At 36.8% G+C, this 27,502-nt stretch overlaps 2 long non-coding RNA genes across 3 annotated transcripts in view; one reads left to right on the top strand and one right to left on the bottom strand.

The window, feature by feature from the left end:
- Positions 1-14,196, top strand: part of LOC125384942 — a 138,818-nt gene extending 124,622 nt beyond the window's left edge. The window contains exon 3 of the long non-coding RNA XR_007223796.1: positions 12,894-14,196. This is a non-coding gene — a long non-coding RNA (uncharacterized LOC125384942). The remainder of the gene's footprint in view (positions 1-12,893) is intronic.
- Positions 1-27,502, bottom strand: part of LOC105667202 — a 112,031-nt gene that overhangs the window by 11,393 nt on the left and 73,136 nt on the right. The window lies entirely within an intron of this gene.

Below are 27,502 nucleotides of genomic sequence, written 5' to 3'. Positions count from 1 at the left end.
CTTGTGTCTCGCGTGAAACTTAAAATTTCTGTATAGTGACGTAACAGAATAATTTTCTAAATAAATTAGTCTAACACCCTCGATTTATAATATTTTTCACGTGGTTGTTTCATTCAATGGTTTCTTTACATTCCTGCAGTTAATAGCCCTTTGCCAGACTTCATCCTCTTCTTTCGCGTGTTTCGCTTTCAGCTTCTCTTTAATTCTCCAATGTGCTACTGTTAATTACCATTCGTAATTAACAGAAGTTACACGCATATATCGTACGTAATTCGAACACGGGAATTCAGATTGCAACGTTGAAACGCGAGTATCAACATTCTCTACATCGTTCTATATTTGAGATTTCATCTTGTTATATCGAAACTCGTGCATCATGTTCGATGTATCGCATCGTATCCGCTAAAATACACGTAACGACATTAGAATTTAAACTACACAGCCGCTCCTCAATATATCATATCGTCTTAACGCCCTCTACACTAGATATTTGCTATGTTCAGTGATCAGCTATTTTCTTCCACCAAATACATTTACGTCGCTTCTAGCGAACAATCGTACTAAATATTTAAGTCGAAGAAATATTAAAAAATTCATATATATTTTGCGATTGCCTGTGTAATAATTTCAATACGTTTCTAAACACTCTTCGAAATTGCCAGTGTCGAAGTAATTACTTCAAGAAAAACTCTACATCTTTACTTTTGTATATCCGTGACCTGGAGACCGCTGAATAGAATTTAGTGAAAGAAAAAATGGGAAATAAGGAGAGGTGCATATTATTGTGCCCTTGAATATAAATTATGTTTTGTGTTACAAGGTCTAGACACAAAAGAGCTACAAGTAGATTTCTATTAGTGTTTCTTGTAGCCTTCAGCTAGAGCTACAAGATTAACTTTTTGATAATGTCCTTTGCTATAAATATATGAACGTGTTCCCTATCATGGCTTCTTCTATCGTATTGTAACACTGTAAGAGCGAGGATCTGGATCAGCATACGCTATGCACTATACTTGTACTTGCACCTTATACTTGTACCTTTATTTATTTCAATATATTTCTCTATTACAAATTCATCCACTCGTTCTTTTATCAGTCAACCTCAACACCTAGCATAGCCACCAAAGTGGCAATCAGCCGCGAGATCGTTAGGAAATTTGCACCTGGCGTAAAGAACGCGACGTGAGTTATCGAATGTAGCAACGCGAGTTGTACGTTGGCGCGTGCCAACGCTATTAGCTTCCTAGTTGCTGTTATATTATAATAGAGTCTCGATTATTTGAACGTCTATTAGCCAGGAAAGCGAGTAATTACCGCGAGCGCGTCATTAAACGCAGTTTCAAATATTCCGGCACGTTCGATAACCGCACGCTTGATTTTCCGTGCCGCGTTCCGCTATTAACGAGCTATTAAGAGATTTGTTCTGTCCGGGTTTCCGGCGTTTCTTGGCTGCCCCGTTGCAGATTTGGTTGTAACGGTGCTACTACGCGCGTGGAACAGGTGCACGTCAACGTCGGTTTTGTTTTCTCTTTTTTAATGAGATTTCCCGTGTCGGAAAGATAATTTAAAGAAGGAACAGAAGGCGGCGGCTCCTTAATTATTCCTTGATCAATATTCCTTGGTCATGTTAATTATTCGTCCAAGTGACATTAAGAAACCCGTCTTGATTAACGGTTGTCGCTGGATGAATGTTCTGAATGGAAAGTGCCTTCTACGTATGAGACGACGTTATTTGGGCGTTTTTGTCAATATTTTAAGAGCAAGGAAATTTTTTCCGTTACTCCGATACAACATCGCAAGTCATGTTTTTCGGATTTTATAGGAGAGTAATCTTGACAAATTTCAATAATACCATAATATCAATAATACTATATTTTTTATCTTTTCGGGTTAGATATCGATACTCGATTGCATCTACCACGTCAAGCTGATTTCCTTTTAACCACCAAGTGGCATAAAAATTAGGAAGCCAATAAAAACGAACCTGATATTCCGTGTAATTTTTAAGCAATCTCGTTGAGAAAAGTAGAAATTTGAATCAGCAAGCTTTTTCCATTATCACTGAAACAAAGTTCTTTTTCGACTCTCTAAACGATTATTTTAATCATTTACCGCTTCGAACGCGATTATCTTCGAAAAAAAAAAAGAAAACACGTTCGTCGATCATACTATCCCGGGACCGAATATAACACAAAGGAAAATGGGACGGAAATACGATCCAACCACAACGCACAGTCTGTCCAAAAATTTTTAAAACGGTCAAACTTCATTCCCGTGCAATTACAACGTTCTGGCTCGCCTCACACTCGAGGCTAATTTTTTTGTCTTTTTCGCTTTTTCGTTTTCCGCCTGGAAAGATCCACGTTTCCCGATATCGAAACGCGTCGATAGCCCGATCTGTTCCCGCGTCGATAGCCCGATCTGTTCCCGCGTCGAACGACAGATCGTTGGTGTAATCGATTTAAAGCGTTCCGCGGCAGATAGAGCCGGGAGTTGGACGCGGAGAAAGAAGAAATAATTATTCCATGACCGAGTACGCGTATCGAACGGCTGGTGAGGTCACCGAGCGGTTATCAGGCCACAGGTCCAATCAATTACAATGTTGTGCATGTAGCCTAGCTGCTCTCGTCCCTTGCACATCAGCGCAACTCCATCGGAAATCAATGAAATCCGCCAAAAACTACTCCGTTATTGATACGTCCGTGGTTTAAATAGCACGTTCGCTATTTCCTGATCATGGTTACCACTTGCGAAGAACCTACTGTCTTGTCCAACGAGAAGCTTAACCCTTTTGATGCGGATAGCGTGGATATAAGGCTATCTGGACTATAGATACCGATGATAATGAGACAGATGAGTATTTGCTATATTTGGTATCAGAAATGCAGAGACTCTCGAAGATAAAGAGACGATTATTCTTTGAATCGATCATCTCGAATTCTTTGTCATTTTATCATACCGTGAAAGGATTACCAGTAGATGATTGAGTGTAACGGTTGTAGCTGTTGGTTTATGGAAAAATGTAAAGAACAGAATTAACGTAACGCATATATTAAAAATATATATATATATATTATATACACCCCAAAAATCTATGACTGTCAGTTTATAAGGTTATTGTGAAAAGTTAAAAATTAGTCATCTCGATTGTTTCAATAGTTTCAGTTTAATAGTTCTCTAGTGATTCTAGTGTTAAATCAAGGCTAATGTAGAAACATTTTTATTTTCATTCGTACGGGTTATGTACTACGATTAATTAATTACACAAGGAATTTCGATATTCGTACATATGTGTATTATATTCGTGGAAAGTCGTGGAAAAGTTGAAAGTGAGAGTCGGAATTCAAGGAGACGAAGTTTGAGATAATCGAGTCGTGTTAAGCGAAAGTTATTGAAGAGTTAAATTAAATGGCGAGTTATTTCTATTTTATCGTTATATAATATAGCTTTTGTTATTTTATATTACGTTTAACGAGGAGACTTCCTGCAAATTTGTATTCTTGTAGGTACCTTTGAAGGAAAAGGATCGCGGTAGTTTGTTTCACTAAATATTACAATAAATATTTATAAATATTTTTGCATATCACGTAGATTCTGTACATTTTCGTGGACTAAAATTTGGCCTAAATGCGCCAACGCGTACTTGCGCGATAATACGTCAACGTATCTGCGATCCAACATTCCTACAATATTTCCTCATTATCAAAAATTGCTTCGATTCATGCGCAAAAGATCGTTTTCAATTCCGAATTAATTGCAACTGAAAGAATTAATAAATTCCTTGTAGATCGACTCGCGCCATGAAATGTATCGTCACGGTAGACTAAACACTTTTTCGCTGCCAATACATACGGTCTCGAACGTGTATTAATCAATTTCGATGTTATGTTCAAAACTTGGAAGAAATATTCGATAAAATAGCATTGGTATTGGATGTATATAGTGTAGTGCGCGCGGCCGTGTGTTTGTGCGTGTGTGAAAGAGTTAATTAACGAGATGAATTTGATGGTCGATAGGCCAGTGTTTTGTAGATGGACGTGACTGGAGAAAATTCAGGATGGATAGCCGGACCAACACGAGTGAGGATTTTTTGAATGAATTAGTTTTGCTTCTGTGAGATACATAAAACATTGAAAGGATTTCACGATGGTTTTGTTTGGTAATAAAATTTAAATCTTTTGTTTCGAGGAAGCTTTTTTATGAAATTTTTGGTTATGAAAGTGAAGCAAGATTTTGATTACACGTAACATTCTGAATGGTTCTTTGCAAAATTGTAAGTAACGAGGCAATGAAAAGTATTCGATACGTGTGTTGCGTGTGTTTTAAATTTCCAATTAATCTGCAAATTATAATTATAGAACTGTTTAACGCAACACATTATTTCGTCTTTTCCTTCGATATTTCTTTCCAGGAATTTTATCTTAACGATACGACGTTTCTTCCGGAAGCCTCCGTTTAAAAATCGCCTTAAACATCTACTCAACGATCGAAAAAGAAGCATTCTGTCGGAGCGCTAATTTCAAAATCGATCAGAGAGTCAACCATTTTACAAAGCCCTTTGTCGCAATACCAGCGTCTGCCACAACGCGAATACTTGCGTCACAGTTTTCCTCGCATGCGTCATTAAAGCAAATAAAGGAAAAAAATACACACCCACACACGCCATAGCTTCACACACGCGCTCACGCACACATATAGCGTTACTCGCGTGTAAAGAAAGGAAGGAAAGAGAAAAAACATACATTGTCGAGCGAATTTGTATCGCGTAATCGTTTCACCGGGGAACGATCAAAAGCGCGAAACACCGGTGAAAAGATCGCGGAACCGCAGCGAGAGGAAAACAGCGCGTTCCATCCGCGACAAAAGACACTTTCATGCCGCGGCATTTACGCGGCTACGCGCTTTTCGGCGGAGGGAACGAGAGAGTGGAAATAGAAAAAGGAAAAAGCTACGAGGAAGAAGAGAGAAAGGCAGTCGAACAGAAGAAGAGAAAAAGCGAAAGAGCAGGACACGGGGAACAGTTTACAGCGTTTCATTGGACAGCGGTGTCTAATGGCACAATGCTGGTCCCGCATTTTTTACATAATCTCGAGAATGGCGCCGCTCCGTCGACCGATGGCACAGAGTATACCGGTGCTCCTTTTTTTCTCGACGGCGACGGCGCAACAAAAATTGCCGGTTACACGCTCTAATACGTTTTTTCGTGTCGTGCTCATTGGAGAACGTCGGTCGCAGCAAAATTTACCAGAAAGCCATGCACCGGTCCGCGCGAATTCCCATTTTTTTGCCGAGAAAAGGCGCGCACACTCTGCCCGCGCTGAAAATAATCCAAAATAAGTCGTCGGTATCGATCGGGCCGGGCAAAAAGAAAGAAAAAGTTAGTCGACGGCCAGGCACTGGCACACGCGGCCCTCCGCGTTTTGCCACTACTATGCGCCTATGTGTATGTATGTACGTGCGTTGCAAGCTCACGCCAACAGCCATCCTACCACCGTCTAGGCTGCTTTAGCTTTACCAGCCACCATATATACGTATACCAGGCATACAGATATGGTAGAGACAAGGAAGAGTGTTGGATATACAACAGCTACTCTGTGTGTGACTCGACTACGACCACCCTTCAACCGCCGCCGCCGCCGCCGCCAAACCTCTCCGCCCTTTCCTCCACCCATTCGGCCACCTCCGTGCTTTTATGTTTCGTTTATCAGGCTTAACATGCGACTTTTCCTACCTATTCGACCGGTGTGTGCCGCCGCTGTTCCGCGGACCACGATTATCACGATGGGAATGGACGGCGAGCTGTGCGCCGCGACGCCCGATCGCGCATCCGGAAAATCGTATCACCCCTACCGATGTTACAAATATTCTAATTACGTACTTGCCGTGGGGTAGTTTCAGAGAGACGGAATTGTGGATTTTGTAGAAGACGCAGCTTTCGAAGATCTGTAAGATTTTTTCGAATTTTCCCAGAATTTTGTCCACGGCGAAGGAAGAAGATTGATTTTGCGAGTTTGTCGGATTTCGAGTTCTTAAGAATTTGCGGGATTTTTGCAAAACATCGAGGCAGGTTTTGCGCATTTTTTGGCGACCTTACGAAAAATGAAGATAGAAGTGACGCGAATGTGTTAGATTTTCAACGTATTTTGAGGAATTGTGCGAAAAGCAGGAAGGTGAAAGGCAAGATTTGTTGGTTCGTAAGGTTCTTGAGAATTTTGCGAATTATAGAGGCACGCGGCATACTATAAGAATTCTAGCATTTTGGAAAATAAAATTGTAAACAGGAAACCGAATTGCAAACAATACAAGAATGAAAACAATACAGAATTTAATGGTTAAAGATTTCTATATATATTCTCTTTCTCTGGCTATATTCGTAAAAATACATCGCATAAACATTCGTAATCTGTTAATTATTAACAACATCGATGAACGATTGAAATCGCCGACGATACAAAACAAACCTTTAAGCAAAGAAAAACCTTTTCTCATTGATGGAACTATTACGAGCCAGTTTAGTAGCTGTAATACTTTAATTCAGAAACGACGAGCAATCAACGTTCCCCGAAACAAAAAGTAGATATCCCTTTCCATCGTTTTCGTTTCGTTTTCCTCTTTTGCTCGACTGAGTTAGCAAATGAATGATAGCCGGTAGCACCGAAGGGGAATAATAACGATTCTAATTAGAGCTCTCGAGCGTGACAGCCCAGATTTTATAAGACAAGGTTGCTAACGAATTAAGTTCCACATCTACCATTTGCACCCATTAAAACGAACATCTTGTAGCATTCTACTCGAAAATTATAATAAAACGTGTATGCGTCTTGAGACGATGGAATTGCTTCATTTTATACATAAGAATCGATAGGGGTTCGGACCATTTCCCTTTTCTGCTTGCCCATCTACGGATAAGCTAATTAATGAGCGCCTAACACTCGATGGTACATCGATAAAAATGTATAAGTTGCGCGAGGAGCTGCACAGGCCAACCATGTTACTTTTTCTTTTTTGCATTTTTCGAACGTACTCGTGGTAATTTTTAATTCTTCGAAGCATTATGTCCCGAAGGTGTAACCGCCGCTTTAGCTCATGATTTCATTTTGCATGCACCGTGGTTTTACGATTCAACCGCTTACTCGCGATCACTGCTTCGCCGTACTTTTACGAGCGTGCTCCTCTTTTTTACCATTCTCATTTGTTTTTCTTTTTTCTTTTTCTCTTGGTTCTTTGTTTCGTTTTATTTTCGTATAATTTTAATTCTCCTACCTTGTGGGAAAAAAATGGAGAACGCCTATGGCTCCTAACGTTTGCTCGAGTCGTTAGAACTCTATTGTAATCTACTTAGGCAGAATACTTTTACGTAGTAAAATAATGTTATATCGTTACGCTAGTATCAAGATCTTTTATAACATATTTTTCATTAAATATTTGTCGTGTATAACATAAAATACTATTAAGAAGATTAAAATATTTAGTATAATTGGCAGTTAGATTCCGCTAAAAACAAATAGATTTGATACATATGTAAGTAAAAATTATTCGTTTTTTTTTATTGATAATGAAAGATTTCTTTCCAACAAAGTATAATCAAATCGACTACGAACTTAAAACTAATTAACAGCGTATCCTAAACTATAAATTTTCTTCATGCGTCCTTTTCTGTCAACGTGTAATATTATTATTTATTCATTATTTATTCCATCGATCATTACCATAACATTGTCTCTCCCATGATTCGTCGCTTGCGATCGTTTACACCACAAAATTTTCATTCCAGCGAGGAATCAATCAACGGAGATCGTCAACAGAAAGTTGCTTTTTATATAATTACAAATAATTACCATTTTCATTGATTGAAAACGACATCGATGGTTAATTAGGGGCACTGCATTCGGATTACGCACACTGTTACTTGGAATCTGGAGGAATTTTCATTTCAAACATAATGCAATTACACAGATTATTATTGAATATCTAAAAGAATTTACATTTTCAAGTTAATTCAGAATTGCGTTATATTAACAATTCACATTTTCATTGATTGCAAACAACGTAAACGGTTAATTAGTCGAGCACACGGTTTGTTGCTTGAAATCTGAAAGAATTTATAATTAAATGTTACAGAACTTGATACAGAATTTTGAATCAAAAGTAAACGGTTAATTAGACGAGCGCCTGGTTCGTTGATCGAAATGCGGAAAAATTTTCGTTTGAAAGCTAATACCTCGTCCAGAGGAAAGATCTTTTGAGGAAGGTGGGGGTGGCAGGATGAAGGCAAGTTTGTCGCGTAGAGTCCCGTTTTTGAGGATTTAGAGAAGAGAATACGCTCGTTAGTATTCTTGGTAATACGTTCTAATGATTATCGCGATGTAAAGAGTTGCCGGCTTGGCCTGCAAAGCAAGCGTAAAGGTTTTACAGCTCGTAGATCCGCTTCTCTTGCGAGAATCATTAGTTACTTTCTACTATAAACATCGTGCAACCCGATCTCGCTATACGGCTGCGTTTTACGTGATACGCCATGGCATTTAAGATAGAAAAATTATTTTGCATACTTTAAGAAAGAAGGTCCAACGTTTCGCTTGAAAAGATCCAATGGTTTTAGGTGGAACATTGGAAATAGCGTGGAATTCTGTTTTATTTGTACTTTGTCGTAAATTATAGTGGAACGTAAATGCTCGTACGCTGACATTTATTGCAATTTCAGCCTGAAAAAACAGTGAAATATGGAAATTACTAAATTACTGATTTCTAATCTTTTTCTTATCGAATATCGTTTTGAATTCCGGGAGATCTCGAGCAAATGTTTATCGATATAATAACACGTATGAAAATCACATTATTTAAGAAGATACGTACAATTAGGCATCGTTATATTTGAAACAATTTCACTTAATACGAAAATTATGACAAATTATGATATACTTACATATTTACTATTTGCATTAAAATATTTCTTTTCATTTGGTAGTTTAAAAATTAAAGAACGAGAAGTTAAGGTACCTGCCATACTATATAAAGCGAGAATAGATACGTGTAATGGCACTATAGGAAAGACAAAATTAATTTATGATATAAAACTACAAACGGAATTGGTTTTCTACAAATGCAAAAATATTTCGTAAACATCGTGCAAGCAAAGAAGAAATTCTTTACCGTGATATTTGTATTCGGCTATGAACAATGATGGACACGACTATTTTTTAAAAGTATTATGATGGAAACAAACGTGTATCTACATGTGTTTTCCTTAAGGGACTTACTTCCACTTTCCCGATGGGAAATCTAGATAAGAAGGGTGTCTTTAGAGAAGAAGAACGAACTACTGTTCCGAAAGTAGTTATTCTGGGAATTCTTCAAAATTACTAAATACCGACGAATAATTTGCTATTAAACATTTCGAAGAACGTATTATTTTTGGCAATTTCTATTTGACGATTATCATCCTCATCGTTAGTAATTTCTGTCAAAGGAAATTCAATCGCAAAAATATTTAACATTTGATAGCGTTGTATGAAAAATAATACAACTTTGTGGTACCTGTCGTTCCTATTTTATCATAATAATTTTTGTCCCGTTCTTTTGTCGAAAAGCTTCAGTCCCGGCTAATATATTTTTATAATCGGTTAAAACGAGAGTGCTCACAGGCTCGCGATTTAACGTTTAATACGAAAAAGGCAAATATATAATCAACGAAATTACAAACTAAAACAATCCGGAGCAACTAGAATACCTCGTTTAAAAATACCAAACGGACCATTAAAAATTAACCTGGAACCGATACACCGTCCACTTACTTTTGACTTGCTTCTTGCGTCGCCTGGGAGGACCATAAACCCGGTTCGTTCCTTTCGAAAGAATCACGTCGAAATCGATCGACGATTCCGTCCCGTATCCGGAATTGTCGTTTCTGTAACAGCGCCGAGAGGCCATCGATGCGGTCACAGCGCGTATCGCGTCGCATAGAAAACCGGTGAAACCGAACGGAACTTCTCCGTAGAAGCGAGCTTGCTTACGCGTCGCATACGTCGTCTACATGTATACGAATTTCCACACACACACACACACATATATACGTTCTACGTACATTCGTTCACACCGTATATACACCGTGGTTCTAAATTCGTAGTCCAAGCAAAGTCTGGAAGATCACGTGACTAAGAATAAGAGGAAAATCGAGTTTGAAAACTTATCGAGTGCAGTGAATTTGTCTAATTTCCAAAAAGGTTATTCTACGGAAATGTAGAATTACATTGTTTTGTCTAAAGCCTCATTTTCGAGAAAGCACGATTTGAAAATTTGCCTAATATTTGCGCGTACGAGAGTACCGAGCTAAGTTTTTCCTAATACTTACGTTCCAACTCTATTTTCTCTTGTCAGGATTTCCACGATTCGTACCTTCTTTGACGTAAAAAGATTGGAAAAAATCGTGTACTTCCTCTTAGCTAAGACATAGCTAGAACACACGTTACACTGCTGGGAAAAATTAAATATGTCTACATCGTCGCTAAAGAGTTTCCCCTCTCGAGACAAATATCGACTCCGCATCGAACGTATTAAACCAGAAAATTTTATTCCACGGTTCGGACTTCTTTTCGCATGTAAATAGAGTGACCCGCTGCCGATCGTCCATTCTTATCCAGTCGGAGATTAGTGAAATACACGTGCGTTCGACAAGTTTTGAAAGTCGATTTTCTCGCAAATAAAACTTCCAACGCAACGTCTTCTTTCGAGTCATAGAATCTTGCCGAGTTGGTTCGTACCACGAATTTAGAACCACCGTGTATACGCCTTTGCCTCTATAGAGACGCGTGTACGTGTCGCATTTTATGCATGCTAGCCAAGTGTGCAGAATCGCGTAGAAAAGGGGGATGGAGCGAGGAAGGGGTTGGTAGACGCGGTGGGCGGATCGATATTAAAATAGTGACCGAATTCCACTGTGCCGCAACCTACCCTAACACCCTCGACTCACCCTTAAACTTGTCCCTCTGTCTCTCTCTTCCCCCTCCGCCGCCAATCTTTCTTCGTTCTGGTTTTACGTTGTTCCACCCCCTGTCGAGATACGCCGGCTGGGCCGCTGGAAAACTTTCCTCGTGGCGGAGAGGAAGGAAAGGAAAACAGCTCCATAAAGTGGCAACCGAAATTTCGGCGCGCCGTACAAGAAAGGGAAGAGAAAGAGAGGAATGGGAAGAGAGATAGAAGGGAGAGAGAGAAAGATAGAAAGAAACAGAGAAGCGTCTCGGTGACTGGACTGAAAAATAACAGCCAGTCCAACCGAGGAACGTTCCACGGGACCTTAAGCTTTCGCCATTCGAACGGCCCGTTTCTGTCGACGTATTTACGGACTGCTCCCTGAACGAAGGAAGTCTTAAACGATGGCGGGAAAGGGGAGGAAAACCGTCGCGGGAAAAGACTCGCGGAAAGGATTTCGCTGACACGATTTGGGCGTTTAGGAATTCGAATTGTGAATGGCTGCGGTAGGAATTTGGATGTTTGCAAGGTTTATGGATGAGGATGTGCAGGTTGATTCTACTCGAGGTTATTTATTGCGGGTTTTCAGCGTACTGGTTGATGGTTGAACGGTAATGTGGATTTTTTCGCGGTTGAAAGAATATTTTGTAAGAGAAATTTATGAATAACAAATAGGGTATTTAATTTAGCAGGTTGGGATTTCTCGTGTAAAAATTATTTAAATTTGATATCGTGGACGAGATTGATCGGCTTGATTTTAGTATACTGCGATACTTGGAAAGTAATTCTACGAAATTGAAATAAAATTTGTAAATATGTACGTAGAATATATTCTATGAGATGTGTATACGATATAAAACGAATATTCTAAACGTTACTTGAAAGGATTAAACGTTACAATACTTTGCATGTATATTCTCTCGTAATACCTATTCTATTCCGCAATAAATAACAATATCATTAGCGACAACGGTAACGACAGACATTTATCATAGTGAAATGCTACGAAAGCCGCAAGTTAAAAGAGATTAATATAGCATGAAGAATTAAAAATAAGCACATATCTTGTTACGAAGATCAGTCGAGAGTATATAACTAGACGCCGTTATATCCTAAAGCCCAACGATAATAGTCAAATTATTACTATCATTATACCGAAGGATATTCTATCTTGTATTAAACTTCCAATTACTTGTAAAAACCTCGTATACGAGGCGAATTTTTATGAATTCGTGGCCACCAGAGATAAGATTGTAAATGGAAATTTCAATTGATAATCTCTCGTAATCTGTGGGAAATGTGCTAGAGTATAACAACGATAATTAAGCCTTCAGGTATTAAAAAAAAAAGAGAGAAGGAGGAAACATATTTTGACTTTCTTGAAATTATTCCTGAAAATGATCTCCCAATACGCGAAGAATTCGTTCCTATATTCTTGTATTTTTAAATCGTTTTTTAAATCGTTATTGATACCTGGCAAGAAACATTTATGTATTATGGAGCCTAATATTGTTCAACAAAAGCAAACATATATCTACGTAACGTCAACAACTTCATATAAAAAGTAATTACTCACTGCACACAATCGCACCTCCGTATCAAACAGTTTTTACAGTTTTAGTCCCTTACATTCTATACAAAAACATTATTAAAAAATCCGCTCCTATCGTTAATAGATGATAAAATAACATTTTTTCTCCAACAGTCCAGAAAGAATTCGGTCCACGACGAATTAATACAAAGCACCTCAACTTCGAGAACACTCAAACACCAAAAACAGTCGAAAACAACGCGTATCTTTCGTCTATGATTTTGAAACTTTGTGGTAGCTCGTAGGAGCTTCGCATATCCGAAAATCAAGACGCTGAGAATAGCCAAGGGAAATTAATCGTGTCCATTTTGCTAACAGAAAGCTATAATTGTTGCAGTTTGACGGTGATCAGGACGGCGAAGCGGCGTGTCGGTGACGGTAACCAGATCCGACGAGAAATACTGAAAATGTGTATCGGGCGTAGAAGTTGCAAATTACGTGGCAGTTTCAGCGCAGCATTGTTACAAGGTATGCAAAAGGGGGAGGAACTAACGTCCGTTTCAGTTACACGCGGAGTTACGCCACGACAGTTTGGTATTTCGGTCTTGAGATCGGCGTAACTTCGTGTCAAAGTTTGAGTTAACTTAACAGGGGACGTGTAAAACGTGAGTCAAATTCATATCGCGTAGATCGCGACCTCGTTGGTCTGTAGATGATCGCGTAATGTGAGCACGTTACGGAAATTTTGATTATTCGCTTTGAAGCGAATCTTCGTAATCCGATAAGTTGATTAACCCTTTTCGAGACATGGTGTACTTAACGGTAGAACGTATAACATATAATATGCAAATAAATGTATGCCACTGTTCAAACGTAGCTGGATACTTGATTATTTTTCGCAAGTTGCATTTCAACTATAAAATCGCAGATATATCGAACTGTAGTGATTTTATTTTTCGTTATTGACAGTGCATAATATAATAGTTTTATTAAATTTATTTAGAATTACGTTCGAGAACTGACGTTTGTGATTGTCATATCTGGTAGGATTATTTTGTTACTCGACAAGTTCTTTATCTCCCGGTTTTTTCATTTCTGAATTATAAATCAAATTAAGAAGAATCCTTTTAAATGATTAAATAAAAAGAGATAAATTTTATTACGAATCGACCGAAGTATCCGGATATTTATATTTATTCTGGATAGTGTATATTTATGAGTATACCGGGTTGTAACATAACAAAGTGTTCGCTTCTATTGGATCAATTTTCTACAAACATCTTTCCTTTGTGGGTAAATATGTTCGTCTTTGTAAATGTTTTATATATCGTCTAAAGCTAAGAATAAGCAGGTATATAGACTTTATCGGAATTCAGTTACAACTTAATATTACATTTTTGTATATTAAATGTATCTTTCGGACGAGTTATTTTAAAATCATAAAAGATTTCGCAGTTGTCTTCATTTCTGCAGTATTTTGTTCAGAAGACTTCCGCCCATTGTTCATTTTTAAAATAACTATGCCCCGTTTCTTTCAAAGTGCAATATTACGAAACGCGGTCTGTTTTTCTTTCAACAAATATAAATTTAGTCAAACTGCTTCGAAACCTTCATTATTCAACGTGGTTCTCACTTTTTGTCTAATTTAATATGATTCGCTATTATTTCTGTTCATTTTCTATTCATAAATATCACAGGTAATAAATAACTTCCAAATCTTCAAAAAAAAAAAAAAAAAAAAAAAAAAGTTAAAAATGTAATCCATTTGAAAAATCAATATTTATTTCGAGCCAATGTAACTCGTATCAAAATAACAGTACGTTTAAATATAATTATAACGATGAAAGCAATATCAATTTTTATTTGATAAAATCATTGGCATTCATAAACTTCGCATAAAACCTTTTAATATTAAATAAATATTTATCTTTCCTTTTGTAGCGAGTAAAATACACTAAAGCCTTTTTATACGATAAATCGTATTTAAAATCATCAGCCAATTCGTGATATTAAATTAAAGGTACATATGACACTTTTACTCGAATCTCGTTGGGAACGTTTTTCGAGCAATTATTTCTATCGACACGCCGCGGCCGGTGTGTCGCGCTGCAATGAATGAAATTTGATAGAAAGGTCAGTGAATACGTCGAATTCACTGCGCCTCGCTCCGATTTTCCTGTAACTATAAAATGTTCCGCGACAAGCATTCAAAGTCCATATGCGGGTGAGCCTCTGGTTTTTTTTCGATCGAATTTCCGAATGCCGCTGTTTGGTATCGAAAAAACGTCCACGTCCCACCGACAATGCGTGCAAAGAGAATATTTAGCGTTGATCTCTCGATCGGAGTGCGGAGTTGTTCGTTAGATTTGATTCTTTTTTGGTTTTCGTTTTTTGCCAACAATATCGTTGCAAGTGGGTCGGCGTTGTTGAAAGAGTAAACGTCCAATTCTCTTGCAGTTTCTACTTTTACTTCACCGCGTATAGCTCGTAGAACACTTTTACATATTTTTTCTTCTTTTCGCTCTTTGATTTTTCAGAAAAAAAAAATTTATTCCTACGTATCTCTTGCCGAAAAAGAAATTCCATTTTGGCGTTATTACATTTTATTTTATTACCTGTTGTTAAACGAATTTAAAGAATAAATGTATAACTCTCAGACATTATCGGTATATCTTTGTCAGCTTTCTGTGAAGAAAGATTCAGGACGCGTATCAAGATTTGACATTTTGCAAATCATTCTCTTTTTTGTCAAACGAAATCACTTTGTTTCGATTAACAGATTTATAACGAGCAAAGATCGCGAAAAAATATATAATAAAAAGAATCGCGAGTTCGTTGAACAATTTGACTTTACGTCAAATCGTATAAATTACTAGACTCGCTATGATGTTGCCTTTATCTCGAAATATGAAAGATACTTGCATTTCGAGTTTATCTGGTCTGAAAGTCCGATGTTTAGTTTTCTCACGGAAAGCTGAATCTTTCTGTCCCGTTCTGTTACGTTTTCATTTCACGGGATACCAAGTGAAACTTGCAACATCCGAAGTCACGAAACAAGCCGTTGCAATGGTATACTTCTATTATGCTAGATTTCTTACAAAACGAACAAGAATCGTCGATCTCGATATCTCTTTGCCCTAGTATCGCGAAAAATCAATACTTTAATAGGCATTTCTTGTTCAGACGTAGTTTTACAAAGGGAAAGTTTTGAAACGTAGTTTTACATAACGCGTGTGCCAAAGATTTTTTTGAAAGAAACTTCATACGTATAATATATCGCGTCATTAACAAATCTGACACTGGAACTGCTAGAAAGTCAAGTGTAAAACGCCAACCAAACAAATTGATGTGTATATTGGAAAATGAGAAAAACAAGTCTTTTTCCGCATATCTACTTTGTTAAAAATCGTTCAAATTCCCAAAGATGAATCGTTCTAAATCTATAAAGTTACTATGAAAAGATAACCCATTAATTAATGACCAAGCAAAGTGAAGACTTACACGATATGTAAAAGTTGTAAGGTGAGAACCAAGTGAATTACGAAAATTGAAATATCGAGAAAAACTCTCTTATGTTCGCGTGCAACAAATTCTCTGCAAAACTGTTAAATTCGCGAAATGATATTTCATAGAATCGAAAATCGCGTCAGCTCTTGGAGAATGTCCAGTAAAAAAGATAAAAAAGATGCTTCGATGTTCATGCGCAATTTGCTAATCGTAAATGCGTTGGTCGCACGCAAAAGTATCGAGACGAAACGAGAGCAAACAAGTATCGGCACCTTGCAACATATTTTTTAGGTTGCTCGTGTATGCCACGAACTTTCTACTAATTCAACGAGAAAGTACTCGACGGTTGCTACATTGTACGTTGTTACACATATCTCGTTTCAACCTTGAGAGACTCAAAATTCACGATAGTCGTCTACCACTCGAACAACTTTTATTGCAGCAACGTCGATAACGTAACAATTTTCCTATATCCGTAATTGGATCGTGTCACTTTATCTCTAAAGTATGGAACTGCGGAAGCTGACCGTAAAAAATTGCAAAATGGGTCATACCGCTAGAATCGGAACAGTTTGTTGTCTGCAATCCTTATGAATTTTTTTCATCTTTCGATATAAAAATTTTTATATTGTTTATATCTCTATATCTCGAACAAGAATTCGAATGTTTGTCCTTTTTGTTTTTGAAACCTCGGATATAAGAATTTAATCGCTTGTTTTCGTAATTTTTCGCTATAAGAATTTGCATATCTTCTCCAAAAGTTATCGATCTTGTAATTTATAATAACTTGGTCCTTAATAACCTCCTCACACTCGCAACTTCAAATGTAAGAATTTGGAATACATTCATTGAAACGATTTGTGATAGTTTCTTATGAAATTTGCTGCTTCAGTTTGATATATAGGTTGCCATTAGAATTTTCATTTATCTTTATTTTGCCGAAAGGATCTACTTAGTCTATTCACAGAATCGAGATATTAAGTAATGAAAATGTCAAACCGCAATATTATCTTCTTCGTAATGTAAACACGTCTTTTTACCTCAATGAATAAAGACAAAAAGAAAAATTGCAGAACGGTTGCCACGTCGGAGATGATTAATTTGATGCAGCTGATACTTTCTACCTCCTTTATAGAATTAAATTAATCACGCTGTTCAATGTACGAACAAATATCGAGCGTGAGTCATCGTAGTATTTTCTCAATACTTTTGCAGAGAAAATTATTCTGCTTTAACGAAGATACCTAAGAGACAAATTGAAGCAAGGAAAATATGCCGATGTTACGCTTAATCTTTTCAGACATTTCAAAATTGACGATTTTTCGTCCATTAGGTTTCGGTGATTGTTGTTAACCGGGAACGTATTTAGACTTGTTTAGAGACAGCTTAAATTTGTTACAGCTTAAAATTGATAAAATGTTCATTATAAAGTTTGTTACTATTTTTATCCCCCGTCATTTGTCACGTTAGGTTTTTTCTGACTTTTTGCATGTCACACGCGGATGTTTCAATATTGGTTTACACGGAAAATAACCGGCCGCAGACGTTACTTTCTGCATAAATCCCCCCGACGAACAAAGTGATAAAATATGTCACTCTTCTATCAAACTGTGACGAAAAACGGTACAACCAAAATAAAGTTGAATTAACTCGACATATTTGTGATCCTTCGGGTTTCAATCGTGTTATTAATACTTGTACATTGCACTTTATTGGCCGACGTTTCAACGTATTAATACGGTCGAGTCTCGTTCGTTGGAACGAAATTTTAGTTAATGTCCGAGTAAGCCAATTATTACGTGAACGGAAAATAATAATAATAAATAAGTAGGAAAGATAAGCGAACTCCTATTATATAAATTGTTTGTCCTCCGACAATTTCAGATAAATGGAGTTCTCCTGTAACAGGACTGAGACCCGGAACATGTCATCTATTCATCGTGAAAGTTGAAAATCTAAAAATTTCAATTAGCTCTCTCCTCTTTTTTCTGAAGCGATTTCCTGCGCAAAATATCACGACGATATTATCGCTAACTTGTCAATATCCAACAAACAATCGGCAACGGCATCTAACGATCAACGGGGAAGAGAAAGACCTCGCAGAAGGAGAGGCCACTATACCCGCAGCCACGTTACGGCGGTTTCGTTTCTTGGAAAAGGAAGAAACGGTGGCAGCGATCGAAAGGGCGGCACCGGTGCTGTCGTCGATCCGCGAACGCACGATATCTGGCGAATCGATCGAAAGAACGGACACGAGTGTTCGATAACGACAACGCTTGACGCGCTTTCCCGACTATAGAAAGGTCTCTGGCGGCGGCAGTTGCCGCAAGTGTGCGTTAAAGAGGCCATTTAACCTTTCACAAGGTATAAGCGGGTCGCCATGCTCCGAGTTCCCACGCGACGGATGTTCCGCTGTGCGGCGAGGGTCGCGAGGAGCCCCAAGGGCGTTCATGACCTAGGACAAAAACCCAAGTTTTTGAGAAAAATGCCCAACTTTATTACGTCTTGGGATCTACGAATTCTAACTTTTAATCGATTTTGATGTTATACAACGGCTATAAAAAATATTTCCACACCATTTTATTTGTTGTAGGATTGGACTTGAATATTGTGATATTAAAGTTTGCATCGTTTAATAGTAGCATATGTATGTCTACAAACATTCGATACTATCAACATGGAACGTAAAAGCTGATAAGAAAAGGCTTCATTGGAAAATAAGGAATAAATTGTACACATGATCTTTCCTGCCAATGTGTGTACAAATAATTTTTCTTTATGTATTGATACGATTGTTGTAGGTTTGATAGCGTTCTATCTGAGTTATTCCGGTACGTGAGAGTCACCATAGTTCATTGAAACGATGCAAGGTAATCTGTACGAATATTCTTTTATTTTAACTTGCACTTTTACTTAAATTGAGCAGTGGACTTTAGATGCTCACATTCTATTATTTTCTTTTCTTTTTTGGGGGGAATAAAACTATTAATTAAGTATTAATTTAATTAATTAAAGACAAATTGGAAATGGACTGTATTTAATTCAAGTTTCCACAGTTTTAGTCCCTTCTATGTAACTGATTTCATGTATCAATCATCAATTTCATATTTTGTGGCCAAAATTTTGAACCATCTTAATTCGATAATTCATTAAACAGCTGTCAAAGTTTCTTGAGAAAATCAAAATTCTTTAAAACAGCTTATTAATTCAATAAGTCTACTTCTGTCAGTAATTATCAGTTATTTATTTACTTGCTACGTTATGCATTTTTCTTATTTATTATTAATAAATCTTATCGCAACTGAGTCGCCATACTCGTATCAAATGTTCTTCAACTTGTGCATGGACGAAATGACATAGTAGCAGAGAGCAAACAAACATTTTATACAACTGTTTATTTCAATTCGATGCTTTCATTACAAAAATAAATATTTTATATTTTCAGCACCCTCGTAAAGAAAATTTATATGCATTTTTGCTTGTAGCGAACGAGCCAATTTCAATTTTAACGAATACAATAATTTATTGGATTCATAAGATTTTGTTCTGCAAATATTTTGTCACTGAATAAACACATTTATCATCGATGCTAAATATATTTTATCATGTTACAAAAATGATTGAACAATTAAATATTCTATGAACAGTATTTAATAACGGGCTATCACAATATCGAATATTGAATTCCAATAAAATATCAGAGAATCTCTCATAAAAATGAAAAGGGGAATGTGTGGATTAATATTAATAAAAATCACGATGGAAATGGATATTATTTTCTATCTCAAGGGTACATTGCATTATTTTATTCGTTAGATTGTTTCACCAATTGTTGTTTAATCAACTTAACCGAGCATTTTATAAAATATTACGCATCAATTTCCTCTGCGCTGCATTTTCTGACAAATTTACCGTGTATACCGGGAAACACGGTCCTGTCTTCCTTAAATGCAACTAATCAACTTTAAGATGGCTCATCTGCATATTCAGTGAGTAATTTTCTTGAGATGCACGGGAGACAAAAATTAAATAGTACAGCTGGGGTAAATGATGCCTGAAACTGTCATCCTGTTAACAATGAACACCAGTTACGGAGAGAAACGAACAAAATAAAAGTAAAAGCAAACGAGGAAAAAGAAAACCTCTCGACACTTTTTATAATTTGATATACCGAGCTTCAGGATCGATTTAATCCATTTTTAATTGAATAAATGGCACGTGCAAAAAGAATGATAATAGCAGAAAGGTAAAAATATTTAGAAAGAGGTGGAAAATTGCTTGAATTGAAAAGATATAAAGTTGATTAATGTAGTGATAAAAAGAATGATAAAATATAATAACAATAGGAACGAAGAGAGTAAAAAGATGAAACAAGTTTCCTACATTTGTACGATTTGATAAATTTCACGTACGAAGAGAACGACGATAACAGAAGGGTAAAAATATTTGTAAAATATATTATTATTAAAATATGAAGATATAGAGTTAATTATTATAGTCGTGCAACTAAGTAAACAAGTGAATAGCTTTCTTTGCAAGTGAAAAGTAGAACACTCGATATCAGAATGTATGTAAATGGTTCCATTTGTAACCATTGGTTCCATGTGTAACCATTTCGAATATTAAATTGAAGGAAACAAAATCCGTATGACGCAGCTAACAAGTTAATTGGCTATGGCTTTGGTCCAGCAAACGAGAAATTCAACTTCGAATCTTGTTCCAACAATCCCATTAACTAGTTGACTGCTCTTACCATCCATAATTCTTAAAATTAGGATCTCCCGGTGTCTAAATCTTTAGTTTTAACTCGGTGTCTCTGTTATTCTTAATTTCAATTTCCCAGTTGAAATATAGCGACGAGTTTGGAGATTTTCCAAATTTTGGAGATGTAGAAATTTGGAAGATTTCTACGTTCATTTTTTGATCTCTAAATATTTTCTACAATACTGTCACGCTAGGCCGAGAACTATCGTTTCCAATATATACCTATCGACCGTGTTTTAATTAATTTCGATGATACGTTCAAAAGTTAGAGGAAATATTCGGGAGAGAATATAATATCTATAGCATTGGTATTAGATGTGTGATATAATCGAAAAGTTAATTAACGAAATGAATTTGATGATCGATGGGTTAATAATTTTCCAGATGAACGTGTCTCAGTCACAATAGTATAAAATTTTCTCTACTCTTCCATATCTGTCTCCTTTTAATCCACTCAATAACTTGTACAATGCCATCATCATTCGTAGTTTCAATGTTAGCAAAACGCATAGCAGTTGGTGACACTTTTCGCGAACGAAATCGCGCTCTCTAACCGGATGCCAACAATTAAGACAGGCAGTACGTTAAGACGTCCCTTCGAGTTCGAAACAGAAACTCCGGCGCGAAGTTATGAGCTAGCCTCGCCGGAAGTTTGCAAAGTCAGCTGCAGCGTTTACATTCAGCGAGGACATACCGAGGTGTTGCGGATCGATCGACGAATAAAACGCACTTTACTTGCGTATTTTTGACACAATGTAATTCAGTTCCAAAATTAGACTCAGGACTTTAGGATTTTATTCTTTAGCGCATAAATGGCCAATTTTAGCTTTTTACGAAATTTTGTCGATTCACAAGCTTGTTTTTAAAGGGCTTATGCACTTGGATTTAACAGGCTCTTTTCATTTTTCGCTATTCCTTTTTAATCATAAAGTGACGTAAATCAACGAAATAACAGAAATTTACTTGTCAGATTTTCCTTTATATAATCTTTATATTTTAGTAACATTTAGTTTAGTAATATCGTTGATACAAACTGATCAAATTGTCCACGTACTTGTGAGTAGAAGCACACTTGGACTTTGAACTGAATGCATCATTTTAACACGCTCTGAAAGTTCTTAATTGCGTGTTTTCCCTACCTTCTACACGTTCTCGCGAGTCTTTCTACTGTTATTTAGGTTTCCGCAGTTCTCAAAAGGAGAAAAGACATTTGTCTTGCGGCGAATTAAGTCATCGAGAATAGCGTACCGTTGATATCGTTGATATTCTATAGATGTGAAAACACGTTTCTCGTCTCGTGGATTCTACGTGGCTCGCTATTCAAATCGTGCGAGTATTCGTGAAACACGACACACGTTTTACAAACGTGTGAGTTTCTTTGGCAACGGGGATACAAAATTCCAGGAATTCTGATTATTTTTGCTATTGCCGCTGTAATTAATTTTCCACTGACATTAGGATACAGTACCGTGCAAAAGTTTCAGCCCACCCGGAGAAAATGTTTGCCTATTTTCAGAACGAATATCTAATACTATTTTAACTTCATACTAATTCCAACGAATTGCTTGTTCATTTCGACGAACGAGTCGCGTGTTCTTTTACTACAAAGTCGACTAAAAAGTGTCTTCTATAACAAATGAAAATTCTTAGCGTTACAAAATGGCACAAACAATAAACAACACAGTATATAAATTGATTTCACATTCGCGATAAACCAACATCGCTTTCCCACAAATCCAATACACAAATCGTTTCGTTTCAGTTATCTGCTTTCTTTATCTTTATCCTGCAAGTTTCAGTCACGGAAACACAAACTGCTACTTTTCCCATGGCAAAAAAGTTAATACCAAGTCGCAATTACTTTCCCACTTCTTCTTCCCCTTGATATACCAAACTTCTGCTTTTTATTCGCCGAACGCAAAATCCTTTTTCGTACAAAATTCGACCGCCGCGTTTGCCATCGGTTTGACGCAGTAATTAAAAATATAATGCCGCATTGTAATAGTGTGTTGCATGCTCCGCCGCACTATTACATGCTTCTCGTTATCACACCTTGAAATTTAATCAATCCGCCCGGTAGCAGACTCATTCTGGCTTCATTTACATGCACGTGGAACCGGATAGAGCCGCGAAAGGCGAAGGGCAGGCGGAACGAAGCGACCAGGATCGCGAGAAATTTCCGAAGAAAAGGGGGATCCACTCGAGTCTCGCTCTCTCTCTCTCTCTCTCTCTCTGTCTGTCTGTCTGCTTGTCTGTCTCTCTCTGTCTGTCTCTCTCTCTCACTCGTTAAATCGTACGAACACCTACTTCGACTTTGATTAATTTCATGCGAGCGCGCGAGTAACAGGACGGCGTTACAACTCGTTCGACGAGTCGATCTGCCTCTTCATCCACCCACCAGCCTTTTCTCTGCCTTCCTACTTTACTCTTCGTTTTCTCGAAACCACCACAACCCTTCACAGAGTTTCCTCGACGCTTACCTTGCACGTGAAATAAAAGCTCGACCCGTTAGCTACTACGTGTACAATAGTACTCATTCTTTTGATTCTTCTATTTTTCTTCGATGTCAACATTGTTGCTTACTAGACACTTTTCTTTCGGATTTTACCGTACGATTGTTCGAGTATAGAATCGAGTTCATTTTTTTAAGAAACTAAATTGTTCGCACACTTTTTACTCTTGCGTTATTTTTGCGCAGGGAAGATGCGTTTTCCTCGTGTTGGTAAGACGGCTGTTAATTATAATTTATATGTTGTAATTCGTATATTTACATTCATATATTAAATTATAGGTATACGTGTAAATTAATTTTTTTGAAATTGTAACTTTGTATGTACAAGTATCATACATATGTAAGAGCAGCTGTTGGTTAACTGGTTTCTGGTTGGTCATTAAATGTTAATGAAGGAAAAAAATCTGAAAGTACAGTAATTAAGGAGCGGACGAAAAAATATCATATCACGACGAAGGATTATGTATCGTTAACATAAAAACAGATCTTATTAATACACTTATCTCTATAACCACTTTTACGAAATATGTCTAGCCTCGTCCTAATAGAATTATTTTAGTCAGTTTATACAGTGAAAATTCTTTACAATAAATATAAATATATCGTATCGATGAAATTATTCTAGTAAACCAGCGATTGAACTACGTATAAATGAAAAATTCTTTAGACACTTCACGACGATTTTAATGATTTATAAACTTGCCTATTTTACTGGAAAATACACGAACTATAATTTAATCCTATATACAAAACTTGGTATCTAACAGCACATCGGAATTCGCATAACTCGCGCGGGAAAACATATACATCAGCGACTCCCTCTGCTAAATCGTACGGTTTTAAACTTTACGATCAATTTTTTTCCACGGCACACAGTTGCACCATCTCTCGCACAATAATTTCGTTACTGAAATCACGCGAACGATTTGTCTGAAGCAACCAAGTTGCATGCGACTCTTGCACCGTTCTCTCGTAGCAAACCGAAAGGTTAAGCCACGCTCACCCAAGCTGCACCTGAGATTAATTGCAACTTGGAAAGCACCGCTGCTATAATCCAACGCGTTTTTCCCGCCAACGTTTCCATCGATACATCGAACGTTCCCCGGCATTACGAACCCTTATCTGTAATTTCCTTATTTGCAACCGGTCAAGAAACGTAAAATCGCGGATAAGGCAGAGGGAAAAGATGAGATCGCGGACGCTCGATTTGCCAACGTGGCCGTGTGCAATTTTTCCGAGAAGGTCTCCCGTAAAACCGGCGAGACACGGTCGAGCGAGTAACAAAAATAACTCACAAATAATGGAAATATGTATCAATGAAATTAACGCGTTCGCCGCGGATTCGACTTTTATTTACTGCGATGCTGGTTGATGTAAATTATCGTAGAATTTTTCATAATTTCGGAATTTTTAATTCACGTGACACGATCGAGTTGAACGTGTTAAATACGGCTTGTTTGCTCAAAACCGTAAATATTAATTTCAATTATTTACCATATAATTCGTGCACTGCAAGGATATGCAACAAATAGACTGCAAATTTTTGTAAAAAATCATATTTTTTAGAATATAATGGAAAAAGTAGAACCTCCGTGGAAGACTGTGTTACCTATTCATTAATTATAAAAACCACTATATTTTGGACAGTTTATATATCTTTTCATATCGTGTGTATTTTGCGCAATTTTGTATTTTCCCTGTAAATGCATAAAAATCCGCAGTTCAATAACAAATAAAACTTAAGTATGTAACGCTAGTATCTATTAATTCGATTAAACTTCATCGACATCTATTTCCACTACCTGTTCACTTATTTTTGACCCCGATCGTATCGCGTTTAGCGAGTAGACTACACGATAACCGTACACTTAACGCGCAACATTGACACCACGAACAGCCAGGGACCAGCTGTAAACTTCGAGTCGGCTCTCGCAACATGGAATTTAATTCATGGGCGATAAAGTGGTGGCAAAGAATTTACGATTGATTGATCAGGGACGTGCCGAGCTATGGAAAGGATTGTTGGATATCCAGTGATCTATGCAAGCTATTATAAAGCGTGGATATTACGCTCGGTTATGTATCATTATGCATATTCCATTAAATGTCGGATGGTATACAGGGTGTTTCGTTATTTGTGGTTTTCTGTTGCTGTGGTTTCTCTAGTGTCATCGTGTGGTTTAGCGAATAGAAATACGAATTGTGTAAATTCGTATTTTACTATAACTTAATAATAATTTAATTTAGATAAAGTTTAATAATAAATGGTCGGTAGTTATCGCGTGCAAACGTTGTGGTAGATGTTTGAATGGACGAACGGTATATGCATCTATCAATCAGAGATTAATTAATCATTAATTATTAATGCACGTACATTACGTATCTATGACTGGTATATTTCATTCATATTACGATCAGAAAGCATCCATAATAATTTATTCATACTTTTCTATCAATTTATAAATCATTTTAACGTATTTGAAACGTTTCGATTATGAAGAGGCAGTCGAAACGTTGCAAATAATTATATTTCTATTATTTAAAGAATATCTTGCTACTAATCTGCTAATGGATTTTGTCAGAAAAGATCAGAGTGGAAAGAGTCGTAGTTGTATATAATTGTGAAAAGAATTTCCTGAGTATCACTGTGCGAGAACTTTTTGATAAAACGATTGTATAACGATTGTGATAAGTAATTAATAATCGAAAATGGTAACGCAAACAGTCTTTGATGAAGCAATATGATGTTTCGTGGTACGTATTACGTGAAAGTTTTGGAAACGCTTGAAAGTAATTGGAAAATTAATTAGTTCGTAATTAAATGTGAAATTGATGAAACGTGGAGATTAATTCATCTTTGAACATGAATTTTGACTCTGCCCAACAAGTTTGAATCCAGCACATGATAATAAGAATACGGTAGTGTTACGCTGTCTAAAATTTTTCAACCATGAAATATGAACAACATTATTTTCATGTACTTTATAATTAAAAACGTATGCTACCATTAACGTTAGAAGTATCCTTATGGCAACGTAGAAACGTATTAATTCACCGTAGAATCTCAACGTGCTTTATTATTTAAGAAAGATCTACGTATAGTATTTAATAATAATAATAACAAGTAATAAAAAACTTTTATTATCTTTAAACTTGTATAACAACGTTAATCATTGATAAGAAAATATTATTGCGATAACGTTATGTCTTATGTCACGCGAAAAGGGCTTATGTTAGAGCAAATGTAACTTACATATGTTGTTTATGTATACTACATATACGCATATCCACAATTAAAACTTGTAAACCTACATTCGTTGCAACTATAGTCTTGTTCTACGACGAAACTGCTCACATAGTCACGAGCATCATGTCTATAAGAATAATGCAGAACCGGAGGAATAATCGATCGTTTGATGCTACGCTTTCTTGGTTACAACACCCGTAGATCAAATTACGAAGAAAATTTGAAGTACTTTTGCAAACTTGCCTCGCAAAACTTTTAAGTAGAGCAGTTATGATGAAAATTATTTTTTTACAATAGCTTTAAGATAATTTAAGAAAGATGTCGTTATTTATTTACCCGTTTTCTAAGAAGTTCCATTTTCTATATTTAAGCAAATATATTTTTGTATACGCGTTATAAATTGACGCGTTATACTTTCTCGGTTTATCGATGAGAGCGACCAGAGTTTCCTGAAATGGGAAAAGTCCACGGTAGAAATTGACGAGACACTGCAATGTGTTTAATCGCATCACATCGAGGGAACGGTTTCTTCGAAGGCACGCTACTGATCTAGATCATTCGGCCAATGAAGTTGCAACTTTGATAGACGAAGACTTTGTGTTCCAATTCTACTTACTAAATTACTTCTGGTTACTAAATCAACGATTCTTGAATTGTTTCAAGCGGAATATCCGGTACGTGGTTATCGATTTGAATCGAGGAAAATTATCCTTCGATCCTGTAAATATTCGCACATCGTTGTTGCATCGTTATGTTACATGCGATACGATATACGATACGCTCTAACACGTATGTAACATAATTCGATTAAACTTTATGCGACGCTACTTTCGAATGTCGAAACTAAAAAACAAAAAAAAAAAAAAAAATGAAATTAACAGTTTGGTCGCTGGAACGTCCGAACGAAACGACGAACGAAAACTTCGGCTTTAACCACCCTACCCCACAAACACCTTTTTGAAACACGTCTGAACCA

This window comes from Bombus terrestris, chromosome 4 (genome assembly GCF_910591885.1).
Source record: "Bombus terrestris chromosome 4, iyBomTerr1.2, whole genome shotgun sequence".
Lineage (NCBI taxonomy): Eukaryota > Metazoa > Arthropoda > Insecta > Hymenoptera > Apidae > Bombus > Bombus terrestris.
The sequence above is the reverse complement of the archived record's forward strand: the minus strand, read 5'-3'. Positions and strand labels throughout refer to the sequence as shown.